The 21,257-nt window shown below is 40.6% G+C and overlaps 1 protein-coding gene across 1 annotated transcript in view; it reads right to left on the reverse strand.

The window, feature by feature from the left end:
* Positions 1–10,553: 10,553 nt before the first annotated feature.
* LOC127537399 (piggyBac transposable element-derived protein 4-like) overlaps positions 10,554–21,257 on the reverse strand; it is a 206,159-nt gene continuing 195,455 nt past the window's right edge. Inside the window, exon 3 of the transcript XR_007947028.1 lies at positions 10,554–10,945. The gene's annotated coding sequence lies outside the window, so the exon portion shown is untranslated. The remainder of the gene's footprint in view (positions 10,946–21,257) is intronic.

Here is a 21,257-nt window from a genome sequence, read left to right on the forward strand (position 1 = left end):
TGTGTATAGGTGAGCCTTTCTGCAGTGACCCAGAGTCATGGCGTTGTGGATCAAGGGGTTCAAGTTAAGATGTGATAGCCTCCTGAAGAAAGCTGTGAAGAAGTACCAGGTGAGACAGAAACATTTATACTTTAGTTTTGTAACTCAGATCTACAGTAAGTAAATTAGTTGTGTTCACACACACTCCTTGAATGATTTTACGTAATTGATCTCCCTACTCAGGTCTTCAGTCACTTTGCTCAAGGACAAAAAAAACTCCAGCCCTGATCTTCTCCTGCTATCCTGGTGTTGTGGACCAAGAGGTTCAAGTTGAGACGTAGTTATCCTCCTGAAGTGAGTGTGAAGAAGTTTAGAGTGAGACAGAAACAACGATATGGATTGGCCTTGCAAAATCTGCAAATTTTCAACCCCTACTAAGGACGAGTTGTTGAAACATTATAGGTTACGTCACATCCCAGGTGGGCAACCTCTGCCATGTCCTTACCTGGATTGTTTTTGTTTATTTAAATCATGGGGTAGCCTGAAATCACACATGTCAAGGAAACGCTCAACTCACTCGGCAAGAGTGAGAACCTCTCAGTTTCTGTTGCCAGATCTGTAATGGAGGCACATCCTCCACTGAAAAAGAGTACTTTGAACACCTTCGTCAACATTTGAAAAAGCAAGAAACAGTCACCTGTGTTTTCAAAAATTGCGATTTCAAAACAAATATCTGTGGAACCTTTGCTTCGCATAGAAATCGCAAGCATACTCCCCACTCATTAGATGAGTTCAAAGACAATGTGCTAAAGAGGTATGAAAACCCTTCACACGCAGATCAGTGCAGTGATGGAGTTAATCAGGAGGGTGAGCAGTCTGATATTGATGAGATTAGAGATGATGATGTAAGAGAACTGCCAAAGTTGATTGAAAGAAGCTTGGCTCATTTAATGTTAAAATTAGAGAGTTCCTTTCATGTACCCAACCAATGCATTGATGAGCTTGTAGAGGAGTTGCATTTTATTTGTCATTCAGCTTCTGGTCCCATCATGAAAGACATTTTGCAGTCTTGTTTGAAGAGACACAACTGTGAAATTGATGAAGCCATTGTGTCTGAAATGGTGAATGACATTTGTGGTGCTAACCCCATTAGCTCTGCCCTCTGTGATGGTGGTCCTCTTTCCTCTGCATTCAAAAGAAGAAAGTATTTTAACGAACACTTTTCTGTCGTTGAACCTATTGAGTATGTTCTTAGTACAGAGAGCAGCTTCCAGTATGTCCCCATTCTAAAGTCATTACTTCAGGTTATTAGCAAGAAAGACATACAGGACCTGATCTTGAGTGAGACAAAAGGTCAGAGAACTGTGTACAAGTCATTTCATGATGGCACCTTTTACAAAACCAATGAGCTGTTCTCAGGAAGTGACCTTACCATTGCTCTCAATCTCTATGTGGATGACTTTGAGATATGCAATCCTCTTGGTACATCCAGGAAAAAACACAAAATCACAGCTGTGTATTGGGTGTTAGCTGATGTCCCTTCATTGCTCAGATCTGAACTAAACTCAATCTTCTTAGCAATTCTGTGCAAGGCTGAGGATGTGAAGAGATTTGGTTACAGTGCTGTGTTGGAGCCACTGCTCAAAGATCTTATGGTCTTTGAAGAAGAAGGACTGTATGTTCCGGAATTGGACAGAAAGGTCAAAGGCACAGTGTTTAGTGTGGTTGCAGACAATCTTGGTGCCCATTCTTTGGGGGGATTTGTTGAGAGCTTTTCCTGTTCTTACATCTGTAGATTTTGTCTCGGGGAAAAGTCACAGTTTCAAGATGGAGAAGTAAGAACAGGTGCATTTCCACCCAGAACAAAAGAACAACACGCACTACATATTCAGGCTGTACAGGAGAATGATAGTTTGGTGCATGTGTATGGAGTGAAGAGACAGTGTGCACTGACAGCAAAACTGAAATATTTTGATGTTTTGTCTGGGTATCCGCCTGATGTGTTGCATGATCTCTTTGAAGGTATAGTGCCCCTAGAAATCGCACTGTGCCTCAGAGTGTTCATTCAGAATAAATACTTCACTCTTGAAGAGCTGAACAAATGCATCAAAGAGTTCCCATATAAATGGTCAGACAAAACCGATGCACCACAGCCTGTCTCTGTGAACTTTTCCACACGGAAGAGTGTGGGCGGCAATGCCCACGAGAACTGGACTTTGCTGCGACTCCTGCCAGTCATGGTTGGATCGAAAATCCCTGAAGGTGATCCTGCATGGGAAGTGCTTCTTGTGCTCAGAGACATTGTTGAGCTTGTTGTAAACCAAGTCCACACAGAGGAGACCATTTGCTTCCTGGATAGTGAAATATCTGAGCATAAACACAGGTTTCTCATGGTTTTCCCAGAGCAACACCTGATCCCGAAACACCATTTCCTGGAACATTATCTAGAATTGATCAGGGCTTATGGTCCTCTGGTGTCACTGTGGACAATGCGGTTTGAGGCAAAGCACAGCTTTTTTAAGCATGTTGTCAGACACACTCGTAGCTTCAGAAATATTCTGCTGTCACTCGCCATGAAGCACCAGCTGTTGCTTGCTTATAACCAGCATGATTCAAGAGCTGTCAGACCTCTACTACAGGTTACAACACTGTCTACAGTGGATGTTAGTGTGCTGAGAGATGATATCCAAGAAGCACTGCAGGCTAAGTTTCCTGGTGAGACATGTGTCCAGATAGCCAAATGTGTGTGTTACAGGGGTACCAAGTACATCAGTGGAATGATCTTGGCTCATGGTTCCACTGGTGATCTGCCAGATTTTGGAGAGTTGATCCAAATTGTGGTTGTGAAGGGCAGCGTTGGATTCATTGTGAAAGGTCTGGCTGCTTGGTCAGTTGAGCATCTGAGGAGCTTTGTGCTTGAGAAAAATGGTCCTGTGAAAGTCATAGAGCCAGCTGAGCTTTCAGACGTGTTCCCGTTGATATCGTACACCTTTGGTGGTACAAGCATTATGACTCTCAAGCGCGGCATTTATGTTCAATAGATGGTGCCCATAGTATGTGCTAATTTTTTAGATGAAATGATATGAACTTGCATATCGCAGTCTTACTGTACATCCCAAGTCTGAACATAATAGTAAAAGTGTTCCTGATTTCCATACCTAAAAGTTAAATGTAATATATTCTTAACATTATTCACCATTTTGCTGTTACTATAAATTACTTTAACATGTCACGTATTTTGTCCACAGGTTGCATAATGTCACACCCTGCTCAACTCCGAGTGATCCTTGCGGATCATGATGTCCGTAAAGTTGCACTGCCATCTGGAATCCCTGAGACAGTGGACGACCTTCACTCAGTCATTCGTGATACATTTTGCATTGCCAGAGACTTCAGTCTTCACTATAAAGATGTTGATTTTGGTGAGTTTTTCACCCTTTTTTCTACAACTGACCTCAAGGATAAAGACACAATCAAGGTTGTGTTTATTCAGGACCAGGAGCCTGCAATAACTTTGACTTTAACTCATGTAACCAACACTGTTGTTACCAACCTGACTAATCAGTTTGGTGAGGAGGACTTTGTTGATGACGATACATCTGTGTCAACCAATGACACATTGATTCTCTCATCTGAAGACAGTCCAGGCCACCGTTCCCAGCGCTGGCCTACTCGGTTTCCAATTCCCAAATTTTCTGGCCTCACTGAGATCCAAATTCAGACAGGCAATGAGTGCTTCAAGAAATATGGAACTCTTCTCTCTACTAAAGATATCATTCCACTACTCCCAGACATCCTCGGAAAACTAGCGGAGGCTATTTATGAGTACACTGCTTATCCATCTAGTCAGCAGATCAGTGAAGTTGCGGAGGCCCTCACTCAAAAGCATCCCTGCCTGAAAGAACCAGGGTCCTTTAATGGGGCCTATGGATGGGTGCAGCGCCTGAAATATAAGATGAACAATTTCAGGAGCAAACTTAGAGGACTCGGCTGCCCTGAAGTTGAAGTGAACTCACTCAAGAGGAGACAAACACATGACCATTATCCGGCAAAGAATCTGAAAAAACCAAAGAAGGCTGAAGTGAACTACCTACCCCCTCATGGTCCAGGTGAATCTGCTGCAAGTTTGGAAAAAGAGAGAGTGGAGCTCCTAAGTGAAATGATGAAAAGGGACAACTCCAAGGTTGTAGCTCAAAAAATGGCCAAGACGTTCAGCCTTCGTCGGGAAGAAATAGTAAAAGAGACTCCTGCCATCAGTGACTTCATGGACCGCTGGCCTGCACTTTTTAGTGAAGCACAGGTGAGACTATAAAATGTTTATTAAATAATTACTTTTGTACTGTTGATTGATTCAATGTGGTTACATGTCCACAAATTGATGTTAAACAAATAGAGAAATACAATACAGAAGTAGCCTTTTTCATTTCCGAAGTGTACTTTTTCTTTTCTTCTTTCTTTCTGCATTTATTTATTTGTTTGTTTATCCTTATGCCATGTTTGGTTCTCATACTTGTGTGTCCTGTAGATAAGTGAAGAATTCAAGAGGATAACAACTGTTAGCCTTGAATCGACCTTTCTGGCCAAGCTTGACCAATGCACCCCGAAATTGATGGCCTTGACCCAGTCAAAAGGAGGAGCTGCCGGCATGAAGATTCGGCACATTAAGGACATGCTCCTTTAGGTATAATGAATATTAAATGTTTTTGCTCCCTGTGTAATGTTGTCATGATTTGGGTGACACACATCAGATTTTTTGTTGTATTTTTTCCGTGTTTCAGGACAACACAGTTCAAAAACGGAGAGAAATTGCCATTCGCTGCCTCATAGTCTATCTTGGAGAGAAGGAGGAGGACCTTTTCAAACAATACAGCGTAAGTAGTTGATAACGCTTTTAATTTTTACATTTTCTTTGAACTGCTTGCCTTCCTATGGGGAGGTATGTCCATTTCAATCCTGTGCACCAGCCTCCTGTGGGCTAGGCGTTGAAGTTCATGGTCGACCTGAATTCCCTTATGCACATCACCCTGACAAGCTTTGAGCCATGTATATTATACATCCTTGGGGATCCTGGAAACTCTGGAAATCCTGGAAAGTGATTGATCAATTTTCCCGTCATGGAAAACTTACAAAATTGAGAAAAAAAAGGTAAAATGTCCTGGAAACGGTGAGATTATCCAAGAAAATAAATTTTGTCCCCCTGCTTTGTAGGCAAATGGAGGATGGAAAGGATAAAAAATGATTAAGAACATTTTTTTTATTTTAAAAAGGAAAAAATGATAAGATGATTTATAAAAGGATGCAGAGGTAAAATTGTGATTAAATGATAAAAAGGAATAGAAGAGGGTGAAAGACTTTATAAAGTTAAAGAAGGATACAGAGGATAACACATGATAAAAGGTTAAGAGGATAAATGATACAAAAAATTGATAAGGAAGGGATGAAAATTGATTGGAAAAAGCGATTAAACATGATCAAAAATAAAAGATTTAAAGAATGATACAGGAATAAAATAAGATAAAAGTATAAAAAGATTAATAGATCTAAACAGGGTGAAAGATTTAAAAAATATAAAAGGAAATAAGCGAAAAGAGTCAAAACCCTGATCCTAACACCTTTTAATTTCTTCTTCAAGGATATGGAGGAGCTTGATGCAGACCTTGCCATGCAAGTCATGAAGATTGCCATCATCGGTGATGGGTGTGCAACCATCGTTGTAGAGGGGAACAACATCCTCCGTGGGATTGCTGTTGGCCGATCTTATGCTTCAGCCCGATCTCACGAGGATTTGTGAAACTGTCACGTAAGTTTTAGTTTCGGTTTCGTGCGCACCAACACGATTTCGTCATGTTTTTCGTGCCGCTCACCACGAAATGCACACCAATGTATTTTAAACGGCGGACTTTTCGTGCCACTCAGAACGTATTTCAAAAGAATGTGTATATTATATTTTTAATGTAAAACCGTGGCGAATCCAACGCTATATTTTGCATGACATCGTTCCTAAACATAACCCTAACCATAATCCTAACCATAAGCCGGTGGTACACTTACCAATTTGCATAGGAATTTCAAGAATGTCCGGCGGCCGGTGGCCACAAACGCGATCACACAAGCAGTATACGCCGATGGACAGCTTAGATCGTCATGAATCCGCCGGTATAAACCACTTTCAGATGTGATTACCACAGCGAAAAACATTTCGTGGTGAGCGGCACGAAAAACATGACGAAATCGTGTTGGTGCGCACGAAACCGAAACTAAAACTTACGTGACAGTTTCACGAATCCCCGTGAGACCGGGTTGTATGCTTTGCTGATGGGAGTAATATATGCTCTTAACCGTGACTATCCCAAGCAGTTGAAATTTACATTTGAGGCTTTCCAGAAGCTGTGCCTTGAGCTTGATGGCCAAAAAGCCAGCTCTAAAGTAATGAATCTCAAGTATGGCATTTTCTAGAATGGAGTTGATCAACCTTTTGTGAGAGAGAAGCTCACATCACACATGCACACACACGCTCACTTACATGCACGGACACACACATACGCACACACATGCTTGTTCTTCTGTTTCTGTAATAGTATGAATACCTACTGAGTGAAAATCAAATCAGTGGAAGTTATTAGCATAGAAAAGGGTGACCTCTGTTCTCTGAGGGTGTTAGTGTATTTTGAACTTTCTTCAGGGATGGGAATTGATAAGATTTTGACACCAGTGCTATTAATCCTGCTAGTCGATCTAACTCTTTATCGATTCTCTTTTTGATTCCTGCAAATTTTCCATTAGCGCAAATGTTGGCCTGTAGATTTTCACTGTCAACAATGTCAAACACATGTTGCAGCATAAATAACTGTTCCTGTGAGTTGCTGTTTTTTCCCACTCTCTTAAAGGGGAACTTCGTTTTTTTTTCAACCTGGGGTCTGTTTTCATGTCATTTCATACATGTGAGTGATGGAGAAATGAATTTTCGACATAGCTCCAGTATTTAGCCAGGCAGGCAGCTTAGCAGCTCAGCTAGCGAAAAGTATGGGGCAACTTGCCCCCCCCACGTCAAAGTCTGCCCTAACGTGCTTTTTTCCCACACTGACCGGCTCAGATAGTCTCAACGAGTGTCCCACAACATACTAGAGATGAGAAGTGAACGAAAACCTCCACATTACCTGGCGATCGCTCTTTGTTGTGGTCTGTATCCAAAGCTCAGGACGCTAGAAAGCAAATCTCGTTCCGAAATCGTGCGATAGCGGTTTTGGTGGGACCTCTCGCATGATTTCAGAATGAGATTTGCTTTCTAGCGTCCTGAGCTTTGGATACAGACCACAACAAAGAGCGATCGCCAGGTAATGTGGAGGTTTTCGTTCACTTCTCATCTTTAGTATGTTGTGGGACACTCGTTGAGACTATCTGAGCCGGTCAGTGTGGGGAAAAAAGCACGTGCGGGGGGGCCAGTTGCCCCATACTTTTCGCTAGCCGAGCTGCTAAGCTGCCTGCCTGGCTAAATTCTGGAGCTATGTTGAAAATTCATTTCTCCATCACTCACATGTATGAAATGACATATGAAAACAGACCCCAGGTTGAAAAAAAAAAAACGAAGTTCCCCTTTAAGGTTGTGCAGTAGGCACCTTCTGAGTTCATGTTGTTTTGTGTCAGGAGAATGCAGCCTTCTGCTGTTTGCACTTTTAATGATTTAGTGCTGCTGTTAATGATTTAGAGTTATTGCTAATTTTAATAAATGGTTCTTATGAATTTGAATATTTTTGTCTGAATTTTTGTTCATTTTGAACACCAGGAAAGAGTTTCTTAGCTGCTGTTCGGTTGCCATGATTTGACTTCCCCCCCCATGCCTCTTAATACTCCTAATACATCCTTTCAGAAGGTGTTTGTCATCTCCTTGCTGTCAGAGCCGTTTTCCCTCAGGTACCCTCAAACAAACACAAACACACACACCATCTAAATCTTCCTCAGATTATGTTGTAATCATTTGATTTGAACTGCTTCTTGCTTTACAAAGACATTAAGTTTGTAGCTACCCCATATTTCTGTGGGGTTCATGCTTGGCTTGGCTAAAGATTTTTTTCCCAAGCTCATGGAAAAAAAGCAGACACAGCACATGGTAAGCCTGAACATCATTTGGAAAAAAGTCAAAACCTTAATGGTGTCTGTTTATATTTAAAAAATTGAAGTCCTCTCTGAAGTCTTTGTTGCCCCACCAAAAATCTCCAACCCTAAAAAAAAAGACCTAACTGTCCCTGTGTAGCATTGCATCACAATAGCCTGTTTCCTAAGAGATTAAGTCTCTCAAAACTCCAACCTTGTCTGTTTTGTGGATGGGCTGCTTTTTGGTGGAGCCTGCCCTTGAAACAACCAAGGATGGAGTTTTGAGCAACTTAGCCTCTTGGGAAAAACAAGAAAATAACCTTACTATAGGACAGGACTTAACTTCACTCTTGCAGAGATCAGCTTAATTAAGTTCTTGTTACTAAGAAATTTGTTTAATTGTGGCCAGAAAGCTTCTTCACCTTACTTAAAAATTATGTTGGATCAACTTAATAAATTGCATTCATGTTGACAATTATTAAGTTCATGTTACTTAGAAATTTGTTTAATTGTGGCCAAAAAGCTTCTTCACCTAACTTAAAAATTATGTTGGTTCAACTTAAAAACTTGCATTCATGTTGACAATTATTAAGTTCTTGTTACTCAGAAATGCATTTTTGTTCGGACTAAAAGGTAATTCAACATACTCAAAACATTGCTTTGACTTAATGTAATTCTGCCAGCTATTGGCTCAACTTAAAAATTCGAGTGGAAACTGTTAACATAAGTTTTTATGTTGACCCAGTGTTTTATTTATTAGAGTGCACTATCAATCCTCTGTCTGTGTCTGGCTCCCTCACCTCGTTAGCTAATTGAATAAATGAAAGATTGCTCTCTGCTCCTGGGGCACTGTGTCTCCCTTTGTTTTTTCTTTTCTTTTTTTTGTTTTTCCCTTATGTTCCTTTCTGTCTTTTCTGTCCTCTCCTGCCTATTTCCATGTTGAATTCACATAAAAATAACATTATAGTAATAATGCTAGAAGTAGTGTGCGTCCGTGTGCGTCAGGTCCTGAAGGGATGGGCCTTTCAAATGACACCTCCAGATGTGCTGATGAAGAGCGAAGAGAGGAGAGAGAAAAGGGTGAAGGGATAAGAGAAGAAAACAGAGTATGTGAGGAAAAAAATGAAGACAAGCGAGATGAAGAAGGGCAGGAAGAGGAGAAAATGAAAGTAAAGTGGGACATAGAAGAGATGAGGACATTTAGAAGTAATGTTAAGAGTAAATTCCTGTTTGATTCTAATTCAAGCCTCAGGGGATCCTCATTGGGGGGGGATCGTGATAACTTCTGTAAATGGTGTTGAAAATGTTGAAGAGTGTATGTGATGCCGGGTGTGTGTGTGTGTGTGTTGGTGTATTGATTTAATACTGCCGAGCAGGGCAATGTCATTAAACGTTGATGTGCAGATGGTGGAAGCCTGTTAAAACACTCTCACCTCCATACTGTTTATGACCAGGCACGATAATGCACCATAATGCACTGCCAGCTATTAATTACAGTCAGCAGCATCTCCTATAGATGCTACAGCTCTCTTACTTCACTCCTCCAGCTTCCACCAGCACTGCGTTCCTTCCTCTTCAGTGCTTTTCCTTAAGAACTTTGCAAAGGTTAAAGGCCTAGCTTGTTTGATTCATTTCATTTTCAGGAAAACAAAGCATAATGAAATAAAATCTGGAGTCAGGTTTTGTTAAGTGATACAACAAAATCTGACTCCAGATTTTATTTCATATCATACAATCTGCACAGTTAACTCAGCCTGCATATTTCTGTTAAAGTCCTAGTTTTGAAATAGTCTCTCTGTTCTTAATCTGCCATACTGTGATCATGTAGCCCCCTACTTTATTATCCTGTTCTTACAGACTGTAATTTACTAAGTTTTTTTTTTAACTTGTTGTGATTTGGGCTTCCTCCCACAGTCAAAAAACATGTTGAGGTTAATTGGTTACTCTAAATTGTCCGTAGGTGTGAATATGAGTGTGATTGTGTGTCTGTATGTGTAGCCCTGTGACAGACTGGCGACCTGTCCAGGGTGCCCCCTGCCTTTACCCGAGTCAGCTGGGATAGGCTCCAGCACCCCCGCGACCCTAGTGAGTCTAAAGCGGTGTATAGAGAATGGATAGATGGATGTTGTGATTTGGTGTTTTAGCAAATCATTTCCCAGGTGTGGGATAAATAAAGAATTTCAATTCTATTATATTGTTCACTGGCCCAATTAAAATAACAATAACAAATGACTTTATACTTAAAAACTATACTTATATTAAAGACTTTATACATAAATACCAGACATATTTTGATGCCAAATCTTACATTCTTAGGGGAGTCTGATTTTAAATAAAGAGATACACACATGGACAAAATTGTTGGTACCCCTCAGTTAAAGCAGGAAAAACCCACAATTCTCACTGAAATCACTTGAAACTCACAAAAGTAACAATAAATAAAAATTTATTGAAAATTAAATAATCAAAATCAGCCATCACTTTTGAATTGTTGATTAACATAATTATTTAAAAAAACAAACTAATGAAATAGGGCTGGACAAAAATGATGGTACCCATAACTTAATATTTTGTTGCACAACCTTTTGAGGCAATCACTGCAATTAAACGATTTCTGTATTTGTCAATGAGCATTCTGCAGCTGTCAACAGGTATTTTGGCCCACTCCTCATGAGCAAACAGCTCCAGTTGTCTCAGGTTTGATGGGTGTCTTCTCCAAATGGCATGTTTCAGCTCCTTCCACATATGTTCAATGGGATTCAGATCTGGGCTCATAGAAGGCCACTTTAGAATAGTCCAACGCTTTTCTCTCAGCCATTCTTGGGTGTTTTTGGCTGTGTGTTTTGGATCGTTGTCCTGTTGGAAGACCCATGACCTGCGACTGAGACCAAGCTTTCTGACACGAGGCAGCACATTTCTCTCCAGAATGCCTTGATAGTCTTCAGATTTCATCGTACCTTGCACACTTTCAAGACACCCTGTGCCAGATGCAGCGAAGCAGCCCCAAAACATTACTGAGCCTCCTCCATGTTTCACCGTAGGGACAGTGTTCTTTTCTTCGTATGCTTGGTTTTTGAGTCTATGAACATAGAGTTGATGTGCCTTACCAAAAAGCTCCAGTTTGGTCTCATCTGTCCAAAGGACATTCTCCCAGAAGCTTTGTGGCTTGTCAACATGCATTTTTGCAAATTCCAGTCTCGCTTTTTTATGAGTTTTTTCAGCAGTGGTGTCCTCCTTGGTCGTCTCCCATGAAGTCCACTTTGGCTCAAACAACAACGAATGGTGCGATCTGACACTGATGTACCTTGGCCTTGGAGTTCACCTTTAATTTCTTTGGAGGTTGCTCTGGGCTCTTTGGATACAATTCGAACGATCCGTCTCTTCAATTTGTCATCAATTTTCCTCTTGCGGCCACGTCCAGGGAGGTTGGCTACTGTCCCGTGGGTCTTGAACTTCTGAATAATATGAGCCACTGTTGTCACAGGAACTTCAAGCTGTTTAGAGATGGTCTTATAGCCTTTACCTTTAAGATGTTTGTCTATAATTTTTTTTCGGATGTCCTGGGACAATTCTCTCCTTCGCTTTCTGTTGTCCATGTTCAGTGTGGACATACCTTTTCACCAAACAGCAGGGTGACTACTTGTCTCCCTTTAAATAGGCAGACTGACTGATTATGAGTTTGGAAACACCTGTGATGTCAATTAAATGACACACCTGAGTTAATCATGTCACTCTGGTCAAATAGTTTTCAATCTTTTATAGAGGTACCATCATTTTTGTCCAGGCCTGTTTCATTAGTTTGTTTTTTTAAATAATTATGTAAATCAACAATTCAAAAGTAATGGCTGTTTTTGATTATTTAATTTTCAATAAATTTTTATTTATTGTTACTTTTGTGAGTTTCAAGTGATTTCAGTGAGAATTGTGGGTTTTTCCTTCTTTAACTGAGGGGTACCAACAATTTTGTCCACGTGTGTATAAAGCTTTCTCGGTGAACAATTATTTTATTGACACATGTAGAACACTGATGGAATATGAACGATATTTGGCGATTACACCCTGTCCTGTCCTGATGTCCTCATAGGAGTGAAGCTGAGAGTAGCGTAGGATCTCCCCCGATGCCATTTAGGGTGCGCACATACGGATGAGAAGAGGAGAAAGATGTCACCTAATCATATTTAACAGGAAAACATGTCTGCAGTTCAGTACTTAATCAAATTTAACCCGAAAACAACAGCAAAAACAGTAAACGTACAACAGAAAACCCGTCAAGTGGCCACAGAGTGAAACGTAAGTCGCGCGTTCACGCGAAGGGGGAGTCAGATTTTTCTGGGGAGTGTGAAAATTCTACAACACGTAATCCTCCAGTTCGGCCTTGTGTAGCGTTAGCTGCTTGTCCCGCTGCAGCGACTTGGAAGTTTGCAAGTCTGAAAAGTTGACTCATCTCACTTTCCACAGTGCTGTGAGTAAAGTTTGGTGCAGATAAACCTGTCGCCTGCTGCTCAAGCGATGACGATAATATGTGACCGTTTCTGGGGATGACTAAATGTTTCTTAAAAACCCCAATGGCTTGCTGAAGCGCTTGGGACTCCTCTCCACCTGCCATGGTAACCGTTACCTGAACATCACCGCCCACTTGACCTTTTCAGCCAATCACAGCGCAAAAAACGATGGACTTCCTTTTCCACTATTCTCTCTTGCACATACATACATTCTCCTCTCACACACCTACATTCTCCTCTTACATACATACATTCTTCTCGTACATGCATATATTTTCTTTGTACATATACATATATGCCTATTTATTTAGGAGAATGTATGAATGTGAAAGGAGAATGTGTGTACGTGCAAGTGTGACAATATATGCATGTGAGAGGAGAATGTGTGTGCATGAGTGAAAATGTATGTATGTGAAAGTAAAATGTGTGTGTGCATGAAAATTAAAATATATGTATGTGAAAGAAGAATGTATGTGTGTGAAAGGAGAATGTATGCATGTAAGAGAGTGAAAATATATGTGTGTGAAAGGAGAATGTATGTATGTGAAAGGAGAATGTATGCATGTAAGAGAGAGAAAATATGTGTGTGAGAAAGGACGAGAATGAATTAAGTCTTGTATGGCCCCTCATAGATTTAAGCATCTCTCATATCTGTATGTATGTTCACCATGTGTGCTCTGCTGCCGTACCATCTCTTCTGGTATTGTGGAAGGTTTCAGTGCCCTTTCACTTGCATGATATAGCAATGCCCTCTACAGGAGAAACAGTAGTACCTCTACCTCTTTCGATCCACTAACACTGCTTTCATCCCACTTCAATGTCTGCCTGCTCACATACTGAATAACACAGACACATTATATTTAGATGAATAGATCTATCACTGGATCTAGCATAGTGGGAAAAATGCCTTTATTTCAAATTAGTGGTTTGTGACCTTAAAATCTTTGAGTCCTATCAGTGTCCACTATGATAAGAAAATCAGCGCTGTTCACACATTTTTAAGATGACATATTTTGCCAATTACCAAAATTTTTAAAATTTGCAAGTGTTGCTAGTCATAGCAATTGAATTTCCATACCTCTAGTTTTCATTCGAGACTACAATCACTCAGCCAGTGATCAGACTCCGTCCATTCCTTCTGCAGTATTGCTGTAGTAACTCCAGCCCGAGTCTAGCACCTGAGATGACATCTTAACCCAAGAAAAGACTTATTAATACAGACGAGACATCATTTGCTTCAAGGCTTTTACCTTGAAGGAGGAAAATATATTTGGAAAATAACCCATCACTGCCTCTAAGTGGTAAATGTAAGACCTTTATACAAGTCTTGAGATGGAAATGATTTGCAAAACACATGCTGCTTCTACTTTCAAATGATGTACTTGAAGTACAGAGCACCCTAATGGTTTTCAGGAAATGCCACTTTTGTGCAGGAGTGCTGTTAAATTTGTGTGCGAGTATGTGTGCTTTTTATCAAAAGATAACCTTCTCTCCTCACCTCCCCTCTCTTGTGCATTAGAGGAAAAGTGTGTGTTGCCTATAGGTGGTGTCGGTGCATCGGGAGATCGTTGCGTGTGCGTGTGACCGTGCTCCGATAGCGTGTCAGAGTGAATTAGTCTCTGTGTGGCGTCGGCCTGGCACACACGGCTGTCTGCCCTCTGCCCACCACCCCACATATGTGCCCCAGATTAAAATGAATAACCAGCGCTGCCAATCATGCTTTAATCACAATAACTCTGCATTTAGGGTGTGTGGGGAGGTCACAGGCACCTGGGCCCCAGGATGGCCAATCTGGAGCAACTAATAAGGGAGCTTGCACAACCGTGTGTGTGGGTGTGTCCCTGGTGGACTCATTTTGAGTGTTAGTGGTGGCAGCTGCTCAGGTGAGCCCCAGAGGCTGACAGGAGGAGTCCAAAATTTGAAAGAAAAAAAGTGCAGCCAAACACACCAAACAGCTGGAAGAGATGTGCAAGATAGGTTAGTGTGTCCACTTTGTGCATCTGTCTCAATGTGGATCAATTTGTATGAAGAATAATAGGTGACACAGAGTTAGCAGATCAGATATTCAAAAGCAGAGGGATACTATATCCATATTGCAATTTTCAAAAAGAGCCAAAGTGATTTTGGAGATTGCTTAGCATTCAATACATTTATTTCCCCCGTCGTCTATGTAGTTAACCTGAAAGAAAAACAACACCCAGAGGGAGGCTGACAGTCTGTCCAGAACCATAAGTGTATTTTGAATGTTTCATGCCCATCAATGAATCGAAATTTGTACAAATTATCCTTGTAAAATAGCATGTCATTGTAATGTGAAAAAAGTATTAGAATCTGACTTTCATTAAAATTAGGGTTAGCAGCATGTTTGTTGGCATTGCTGGGGAAAAAAGTTTACACTAACCTTTCAGTATATTGTCACTCAAGGGGGCTGACAGAAATATAGACTTCTGAATCTCCTCCCAGCTCAGTTTTCAAGCTTTAGAAAATCTTGAAAGTGACAGGCAATTTTAGATGATCAAGGGGCTTTTCACTGAGCAGATGAGATCATACAATTTGGCAACAAAGTCCATTAGCTTGACTATTTTTGCTTAGTTTAGCACCATGTTTTACTCATTAGGCCAGCTACGACAGTTGTGTCAATCTCAACAATTTTAAGGATTTCATTGCTCCAAAATCCTACAATTTGATGTCATGTATCAACTATAGTACGCAGTTGTGGACTAGTGGCTCACAGGGTAATGGTAAACCCAGTTTTAGATGCTGTTGCTTAGAGACACTAAGCTGGAAATTTGTGCATGAATGTAAAAAACCCTTCCTCTGAGAATAACAAAGGATGTACTTCCTCCCTGAAGTGTGGTCACATTGTGGTGACACTGCTTCTTTTATACATAGACATATCTTGTGAAAACAAGAAAACAATAAAGGAACATATGTCAGGCCTTGAGAAACTGGCAGCCACATGTCCTGCAGGCTGCACAAATGAAGAGTGATGTTTGACAAATGAACACTGGATTGTATGCATTAATTAGCCTCTTGGTGTTGGCACCTTGTAACAACTAGAGTCTGGCAATCACAATGCTGATCAGAGCTCCAAGGAGAGAGAGAATGTAAACAAGATTATGTACTACATAAATAAAAAAATACATTGAAACAACAGTCATACTAATTCTTTGTACTTTCTATGAAACAAAGAAGAGTTACAATGATTAGGCAGCTCAGAGTTTGTTATGGGAAATGTGACTAGTCACAGTAATCAAACAAAAAATATTAAGTGGATAAAAATAACCACAGATTGGCAAAAACAATTTAAAAAAATTGACAGGAAATGATGATAGATGTTGAAATGTGTTCACTCCACAGCATTTCATAATGTCACCTAGAAAGTGGTAAGGACAACAAATTTTCCAGAAATTTCTCAATTTCTTGACAAAATCAATTTTCACAGCAGAGCTTTTCCAGTGAAAGAATACAATTTCAGTAAGTTGATGAAAATAGCACAGAGTAATTTGCTGAACTTGCAGCTTTACTAACTTCATAGACTTTTGCAGTCAGTTTCTGTTTTTTGTACAACTTCAACATTGCCGCTTTTGGTTATTCTGATCACTCTCATTGCAGCATTTTCACAAAAAATTAATTAATTTGTATAAACTCGAAAAAAGACAACTCTTATTCACTGCAGTGAAATGTATTTTTTCACAACTTTATTAACATTTATTCTCTCTGATTTAATTTTTTCCACAACACATTTTTTAAAAACAAGTTTTGTCATTGTCAGATACTGATATAAAATGATCATATCCAAGGTTGCACAACCTTGAATGACTTATAAGTAATAATATATAAAATGACAAATATGCTATTTATATTGTAGCATAGCCACAGATATTTTCAGGAATAAAAAATATGCATCACTTGAGGCATCAGACTAATAACAGGTCAGTCAAACTCTGGCTGGATTGTGAGTAAAATATTAAAAGGATCTCAAGGTGATTCCTTGATCATCTTAAACAATGGTTATAAATCAATACGGAGCATCAAGCAGCAGAATCGGGAACATTTACATTAGCAACATTCATCTCTGTGTGAGCCTCCCTGAGGTGCTGTTTTTGAACACTGTAACGAACCCCATAGGCAAAATATATGATCATTCCTGTGGAAGACACATTATGGCATTCACTGTTCTGATTTTTAGGTTATTATCTCCAAATTATGCAGTTTTGGAACAAAAAAAGGTATATCAAGAAGTTGAAAACAAAAGGTTCTTACCAACTGCCATCCAAACAGCATAGCTAATCCATGGTTCTCCGTCCAGTTGAACCATCAGGTAGGTATTGATGAAAATACTCAAAACAGGAATTACAGGAACACCAGGAACCTACAGAAAGATTGATTATCCATGTTAAAACGAGTAGTTTGTCATTTTAGTAATCATGTAATTTTACTTTCTCGTCAAGTCTTACATGAAAAGACTGATTCGAATCTTGTGCCTGTATGCTAAATAGCCTGCATCTGTTCAGTACAAAGACTCTAGAGTTTGCTTTACCCAAGATAACAAAATATCCTATTCAGCAATTCTGAAACTCACTGATCAACACCTTATACACACGTGGACAAAATTGTTGGTACCCCTCAGTTAAAGAAGGAAAAACCCACAATTCTCACTGAAATCACTTGAAACTCACAAAAGTAACAATAAATAAAAATTTATTGAAAATTAAATAATCAAAAACAGCCATTACTTTTGAATTGTTGATTAACATAATTATTTAAAAAAACAAACTAATGAAATAGGGCTGGACAAAAATGATGGTACCCATAACTTAATATTTTGTTGCACAACCTTTTGAGGCAATCACTGCAATTAAACGATTTCTGTATTTGTCAATGAGCGTTCTGCAGCTGTCAACAGGTATTTTGGCCCACTCCTCATGAGCAAACAGCTCCAGTTGTCTCAGGTTTGATGGGTGTCTTCTCCAAATGGCATGTTTCAGCTCCTTCCACATATGTTCAATGGGATTCAGATCTGGGCTCATAGAAGGCCACTTTAGAATAGTCCAACGCTTTTCTCTCAGCCATTCTTGGGTGTTTTTGGCTTTGTGTTTTGGATCGTTGTCCTGTTGGAAGACCCATGACCTGCGACTGAGACCAAGCTTTCTGACACGAGGCAGCACATTTCTCTCCAGAATGCCTTGATAGTCTTCAGATTTCATCGTACCTTGCACACTTTCAAGACACCCTGTGCCAGATGCAGCAAAGCAGCCCCAAAACATTACTGAGCCTCCTCCATGTTTCACCGTAGGGACAGTGTTCTTTTCTTCGTATGCTTGGTTTTTGAGTCTATGAACATAGAGTTGATGTGCCTTACCAAAAAGCTCCAGTTTGGTCTCATCTGTCCAAAGGACATTCTCCCAGAAGCTTTGTGGCTTGTCAACATGCATTTTTGCAAATTCCACTCTCGCTTTTTTATGAGTTTTTTTCAGCAGTGGTGTCCTCCTTGGTCGTCTCCCATGAAGTCCACTTTGGCTCAAACAACGACGAATGGTGCGATGTGACACTGATGTACCTTGGCCTTGGAGTTCACCTTTAATTTCTTTGGAGGTTGCTCTGGGCTCTTTGGATACAATTCGAACGATCCGTCTCTTCAATTTGTCATCAATTTTCCTCTTGCGGCCACGTCCAGGGAGGTTGGCCACTGTCCCGTGGGTCTTGAACTTCTGAATAATATGAGCCACTGTTGTCACAGGAACTTCAAGCTGTTTAGAGATGGTCTTATAGCCTTTACCTTTAAGATGTTTGTCTATAATTTTTTTTCAGATGTCCTGGGACAATTCTCTCCTTCGCTTTCTGTTGTCCATGTTCAGTGTGGTACACACCTTTTCACCAAACAGCAGGGTGACTACTTGTCTCCCTTTAAATAGGCAGACTGACTGATTATGAGTTTGGAAACACCTGTGATGTCAATTAAATGACACACCTGAGTTAATCATGTCACTCTGGTCAAATAGTTTTCAATCTTTTATAGAGGTACCATCATTTTTGCCCAGGCCTGTTTCATTAGTTTGTTTTTTTAAATAATTATGTTAATCAACAATTCAAAAGTAATGGCTGTTTTTGATTATTTAATTTTCAATAAATTTTTATTTGTTACTTTTGTGAGTTTCAAGTGATTTCAGTGAGAATTGTGGGTTTTTTCTTCTTTAACTGAGGGGTACCAACAATTTTGTCCACGTGTGTAGTTGCCTTGTTCAACCCTATTGTAACAACTAAAAAAAATCTAATTTATGGTGTCTGTACCTCAAACAGTACCAGTACTGTTGTATCCACTCCCTTAAACTGCAGAAATTTGGACTGTATTTAACAAAAGTTCAAAGCAAAATTTACATGTAAATATTGCTTTCTATATGTAATTATCATATCCCAGTTTCTAGACAACATTTTTATCATACTTTTTTCCTAATGTAAGCTTTCATTCAGTTTAGGTTTAACCTGAGCTGGCCTCACTTCCATTGGTACCTAACGTCTTTGCCATAAACTTTCTGTGACCTCCAACAGCCCCTCAGTGATGCCCACCAACTGATCCACCTAACAAGATATCCCCAATGGAATTGGAAAAACGCAAATCCTCAAGATGCATGAAATCCTCCATTTACATCCCTCTGGTTTACCATGAAAGCAGCTTCAGTTGTGCTCTGTGGCTGTCTCCAGATGATAATGATGGCGAGGACAAGTGTCAGCACGAGGACAGCGATGAGCAGCACACTCCACAGCTCCCGTCTGCGGAGGGAGTGCACGGCCTCGGACAGCAGCACACTCAGAATGATCACCAGGAACACTAGGGAGTGACCAGAACCATCAGAGAAAACTGACAATGGACTTGCGTTTCATTTCTACATTTAAAATATCTAATAAAACACAGAATACAAAAATATCTGTATGCAAAAATGCCTCTGACTCTTTGAAAGTCTGACATTGTTAGCAGTGAGTACAGGTGGAAATGAGCAGTGTCAGTGGCTCGGAGATGAAAGCTTAACAGTTTAAAAGGATGACTCACATATAATGATGATGACTATGTTGACAATTTTAGAGGTGCGGCGAGTGGGTCGAGATGGAGGCTTGAGTAGTTCCATTACAATGAACGGTTCTGGGCTGTAGATAAAGTCATCATCTATGTACCTGTGACAAAGACCAAATTTGCTTATGCAACAGTCAGTGCTCAACTAAGTTGGCGGGATACATCATTCTGAATGAAATGGGTGTTTGTCATCATTACTGCTCTTGGATGCTTAGAAAAACGTACATAAAGGGTTTAACATTAGAAGAAATGTCTAAAAAGAATGTCTACTAAAAGTTTCTGTACGATTTGTGACATCACAACTAGTTTGGAAACCAGTCCAGTCCAAGAGACAATTTAGACTAAGACCAGGCTAAAATCCCACATATGATATAATCTGAAAAGTTGGAAATCTGGTTGACTTAGAAATATCAACCATGTTTGATCTTATTGGGTGGCCTTGATAAGTCTAGAAGCATATTGGGAGATTCCAAACTGGATCTGTAATCGCCTCACATTAACAAACAAGAAAAACACTTTGAGAGTACGGTACTCTGCTCTCTAGAACTCTAGTATTCGCTCATCATAGTTACAGTGACGCCGTGCCGCTATCTTGCAATGATACAGAAATCTTCAACAAATCCACTGATCCCGACTATAGGCCACATCACTGCCAGAATGTAATCACTTGTGTGATTTCTGACCTTCCCTGAAAATTTCATTGAAATCCGTTATTCCATTTTTAAGTAATGTTGCGAATGGACAGAGACAAAAAAACTAGTAATGGCGCTGTGCGAGCAGCAGCTGGTTACGGGAGCTCTCAACCCTATTTTCCCACTTTTCGTTTTTTCTATTGTAAATAGGCACTTTTTCTTGTTTTTCTTTAAAGTGGGTGAAGCTTTGTGCAATTGTGCACATGGGAAACACACTTATCACACTCTTATTCGGAGTAGTGCTGTTTTTTGCACTTTTTGGACTTGCGTCAGGAGAGCCCTCTGGACACAGCGGCGGTCGCTCTGAGGAACAAAGACGCTACACACGTGAGGCCCTTCTCGGCCTCCGCAGCTCATCTTCTCTCTACACGGAGAGGCCCCATGTCCCCACGGAGATATGGAGAAAAAGAAGAGGCTGCAGAGGAGGACGGCGAAAGTGCAGGACTTATTTTCCCTCTATCATCATGGGGAACGTCCTCTCCATCACTAACAAGGTAGAGGAGCTGGCCACGCTGACGCGGCTGAAGGAGCATCGCGAGTGTAGCCTCGTGTTTCACGGAGACGTGGCTGAATGGACATACACCAGACTCTGTGGTTTCCCTGAACGGATTAACACTCGTGCGCGCGGACCGGAGCGCGGTGGGAAGCGGCAAAATGTCTGGGGGAGGACTGGCTGTGTACGTGAATGAGCGGTGGTGTAACCCAGCAAACGTGCATGTGAAGGAACAGCTGTGCACGCGGGACTTGGAGATGCTTACGGTGGCGCTGCGGCCGTATTATCTACCGAGGGAGTTCTCGCACGTGATTGTGTTTTGCGTGTACATCCCACCATCAGCTCATGCAGTGACAGCGTGTGAAAGACTCCACAGTGCCGTGAGCGAAGCCTAGAGCCGCCATCCCCAGGCGCTAGTGCTGATCACC

Source organism: Acanthochromis polyacanthus, chromosome 15 (genome assembly GCF_021347895.1).
Source record: "Acanthochromis polyacanthus isolate Apoly-LR-REF ecotype Palm Island chromosome 15, KAUST_Apoly_ChrSc, whole genome shotgun sequence".
Classification (NCBI taxonomy): domain Eukaryota; kingdom Metazoa; phylum Chordata; class Actinopteri; family Pomacentridae; genus Acanthochromis; species Acanthochromis polyacanthus.